The sequence below is a fragment of the Asparagus officinalis genome, chromosome 6 (assembly GCF_001876935.1).
Source record: "Asparagus officinalis chromosome 6, Aspof.V1, whole genome shotgun sequence".
NCBI classification, from domain to species: domain Eukaryota; kingdom Viridiplantae; phylum Streptophyta; class Magnoliopsida; order Asparagales; family Asparagaceae; genus Asparagus; species Asparagus officinalis.
In genome coordinates this window covers 29,416,433-29,420,312 of record NC_033799.1, presented here as the reverse complement: position 1 = coordinate 29,420,312, position 3,880 = coordinate 29,416,433, and the positions used below count along the sequence as shown (strand labels likewise).

At 36.6% G+C, this 3,880-nt stretch overlaps 1 non-coding gene across 1 annotated transcript; it reads left to right on the top strand.

The window, feature by feature from the left end:
- TRNAR-ACG lies at positions 779-851 on the top strand. The gene has a single exon. It is a non-coding gene; the product is annotated as a tRNA-Arg (tRNA).

Here is a 3,880-nt window from a genome sequence, read left to right as displayed (position 1 = left end):
GAAAATCCAAGCATGCAACATTCATTAAACACGGGTTCTTAGTATTTCGATCACATATACGTGTTCTATAACCGGAGATATAAGAGCGATTGCACTGAATCGGGTATGAAGTGAGACACATGAAATTAATACTAGGAAGCATGTTTAATTAATCCCAAAGTTCTTCAAGATTAGTTCATAATGTGCTGTAAGGAGTCGTATGACCCGCAAGGTAGCCAGTAAATTTTAAAAATAAAACCCCAACTCAATTTATCCCAAAGTTGAATGTCCTGCCGTTCAAACAAGAAATTGGAATCTAACGCACCAAATGAGCACTGCATTATTCAAGAGTTGAAATAAAAATCAAGATACAAGCTAACATTGTCAGTAGAACTAGCAGTAACTTAGCTCATGATCATCATTTGACCGGAATATAATTTAATAGCAGATTAGCCAAAACAGCATTTAAATTTCAAACGAATAGGGTAACAGAAATAAAAATCTAAACTTTTTCAGGTATTTCGTGCTTACTAAAGGAGAAACTTTTCCAGTTCCAACTTGAAACAAATCAAATTAACACCCCCAAAAGCAGTTTATTCACTGAAAATTTGCAATAAAACAAGACACAGAATTAAATGCAGATAAAAAATCGGACTTTTGATGCGTTTCTGGTGTTTTGAGGATGAAACTACCTCCGTGTGAAATACCTCGATTTTTTTTCGATAATGGGGGGAAATGTGGAGAAAATTTGAGAAAAGCATTATAACTTATTTATAAAAAATGAAGATCAAGCACAAATGACTCTGTGGCCCAATGGATAAGGCGCTGGTCTACGGAACCAGAGATTCTGGGTTCGATCCCCAGCAGAGTCGTTGGCACGTGATTTTTTTTAAACATATTGACACAAATCTAAAAAAATACTTACAAGACTAATGTATGAGGGTAAAATGAAGGAACTAAATAATTTGGGGGGCAAATCTAGAATTATCAAGATTTGTACGGAAAATTTAAGAATACAGATAAGTTGAGGGGTATCACCGAACCACGTACAAATAAGTACTTGATTTTTTTAAACATATTGACACAAATCTAAATAAATACTTTCAAGAGTAAGGTATGAGGGTAAAATTGAAGGAACTAAATAATTTGGGGGGCAAATCTAGAATTATAAAGATTTGTACGGAAATTTTAAGAATACAGATAAGTTGAGGGTATCACCGAACCACGTATAAATAAGTACTTGATTTTTTTAAACATATTGACACAAATCTAAATAAATACTTACAAGAGTAAGGTATGAGGGTGAACTTGAAGGAACAAAAAAAATTGGGGGGCAAATCTAGAATTATAAAGATTTGTACGGAAAAATTAGGAATGCAGATAAGTTGAGGTGGTGTGTATATCTTAAAAAATAAAATAAAAAACAGGATATACAACATGATAGTTTAGTAGAAAGGTAAACCACCAATCCCTCTTGTCCTTTGTTCAAGGGCATAAAGTTTAATTATTTTCTGGTTATAATTATTTTTCTAAATGTTGTACGGTAAACCTTCTTTGAATCAGTCAATTATAAAATTAACTAGATAGTTATAATTATTCTCCCAAATCTCAAAATCTTAGTTTACTATCATAAAATTTTATTTTTCTAAACGTTGTATTAAAAAATATACAGAATTGATAAGAGTTGGGCTAGGCTACACGACTAATAGTATCCAAGAAGTGGATAATATCAATTCGAATCATGAAATTGGACCGCCAGTTGAAAATCCACACTGTTGGACATGATCTATTATACATAAACTACCAAGAAATAAATTTGACATGTTTTACAAAGTAGCGTATGCTTTGAAAAACACTAAGATTTCATGATTTCAAAAGGTTGCATAACCCTTTTGTCCTTGGTACATCACATCCAACCATAAGGATTTTCAATTTGGTGATCCAGATTGAAGATCCACTTGTTGCATTTTATTAATAGTTCCTATCTGATCTCAATGAAAAAGTTGAAAATAATATAAATTCTAAATTTACATCTGTGAAAATAATGTAGAATGTATATTATCTTTAATAATTATGTATCAAAAGCGAGTGAAAGCCCTAGCTAGAATTATTTCCCCTAGCGTAAAAGATTGGGGACACGATATGATATTTATTAATAGAAGGGTTATGGCTTCCAACTTAGACTAACCCTTTTTTCCATAATAACGCAGAGCTCGACACGAAGAATCCAAAATTGATAACGTTGAGCTCTGATACCACTTGTTGGGCTCTGATATCACTTGTTGTACGGGGCGAAAGCCAAAACCAAATCGATGTGCTCCGAGAGACCAAATCAAACAAACGCCGAGAGAAGGCCAAACAATGCAAAATAACGACACAAACTCAAACAACCAATTTTAACGTGGTTCAGCAAGTTGACTACGTCCACGGAGCAGCGAAGGGGATATTTGGAGCACAAAAAAGAGTGAAAACCTCATCCCCTTCTTGCCCCGTGGACGTAGGCAACTTGCCGAACCACGTTAAAATTGATTGTTTGAGTTTGTACCGTTATTTTTGCATTATTTGGCCTTCTATCGGCGTTTGTTTGATTTGGTCTCTCGAAGCACATCGGTTTGGTTTTGGCTTCCGACACGCACAATAGATAAGTGAGTCGCGAATGATGAGGATAGTTAGAGGCGCAAGTCAACCACCGAAAAGTATGATGGAGTTGATGGAAGAATTCAAGCGCGAATAATGAGGATAGCTAGAGGCGCAGGTCAACCACTGAAAAATATGATGGAGTTGATGGAAGAATTCAAGTGTGTCGCTAAAGTACGGGACAAGTTTGAGGGGGTGAAGATCCCTCAGAATGGGTACATGACTGTTTTTTTCACGTAACATGAGCGCTCAGATGCGCAAGGCTCTTCCACCTCAGATTCTGAAGCAGGTCAGATTCTGTTAGGGGCTGTTTAGATCGGGTATTTTGAAAGGGACAGGAGGAGGAAAGCTGCCAATTTGTTAGCTTTTTGGCAGCTTTTTCCCAAAATTGATAGATTCCCCCTCCTTTCCCCTTCAAAAATACTCGATCCAAACAGCCCCTAACAGAATCTGACCTGCTTCAGAATCTGAGGTGGAAGAGCCTTGCGCATCTGAGCGCTCATGTTACGTGAAAAAAGCAGTCATGTACCCATTCTGAGGGATCTTCGCCCCCTCAAACTTGTCCCGTACATTAAAGGCGATTTTAGGGGAAAGCTGCCAAAAAGTTGATAAATTGGCAGCTTTCCCCCTCCTTTCCCCTTCAAAATACCCGATCCAAACGAGCCCTTAATACATGTGAGTTCCCTCTCATGTACATTAAAGGCGATTTTAGGGAAAAGCTGCCAAAAAGCTGATAAATTGGCAGCTTTCCCCCTCCTTTCCCCTTCAAAATACCCGATCCAAACGAGCTCTTAATACATGTGAGTTCCCTCTCATCTTCAATCTTATATAAAAAAAACTGCATGTTTTGTTTGGCTTGTGATAGTGGATTTTCTTCGTGTGCGTATGTATGCATGTGTGTGTGCATATATACTTACTGAATCTAATAATCCATTATTTTTAAGTGTAATGTACTAGTATGAAAAGTCGGGGACTTGCATGAAAAGCTGATTTTCTGAAGATTTATCAGCTTTCATCAGTACAAGAAATAGCCTAATCTTTAACATTGTCATGTATCTCGTCAGTAAGCAAAAGTTCTCAATATGCAAAAAAATAAAAAAAAATCAGCAAGGTCGTACTGCACTACTCACCGCCGCTAGCGATTACCAACTTGAATTCTAGCACGTCTACTTTCATTCCAAATAGATATGTTTTCTTACCGATGCAAACTTGACAGAAGAATAGTCAGATCAGGATATGAGACAGTTTAGAGACGCAGAAGACA